We start from the raw sequence: 483 nt of genomic DNA, 5'->3' as shown, positions 1-483 counted from the left end.
AAGCTTTTGCCTTCCCTTTCCTCTTTCTAGAGGTTTCTCCGGTCTTGGATGCCATAAATGGTTATGGAAAAACAAAAAGCAATGCTTTTATCACACCAAACTTAAAAGGTTTGCTCGTCCTCGAGCAAAAGAAGAAAGAAGAGAGTAGAAGAAGAAGAAATGAGGAAGAAGGGAATGGCTTTGTGTTTGGCCAAAAAGGGTAAGAAGTAGTGTTTAGGTTGTGTGAAAATGAAGGAGAGAATAAGGGTTTATATAGGAGTGGGGGGAGGGACTTGGTTCGGTCATGTATGGGAGGGTTTGGGAGGTAAAGTAGTTTGAATTTGAAGGGTGAGGTAGGTGGGGTTTTATGAAGGATGGATGTGAGTGGTGAAGAGAAAGATGGGATTTGATAGGTGAAGGGTGTTTGGGGAAGAGGTGTTGAGGTGATTGGTGAATGGGTGAAGAAAAGAGAGAGTGGTGGGGTAGGTGGGGATCCTGTGGGGT

The sequence above is a fragment of the Arachis duranensis genome, chromosome 2, assembly GCF_000817695.3.
Source record: "Arachis duranensis cultivar V14167 chromosome 2, aradu.V14167.gnm2.J7QH, whole genome shotgun sequence".
Classification (NCBI taxonomy): Eukaryota; Viridiplantae; Streptophyta; class Magnoliopsida; order Fabales; family Fabaceae; genus Arachis; species Arachis duranensis.
This window is presented reverse-complemented; position numbering follows the sequence as displayed.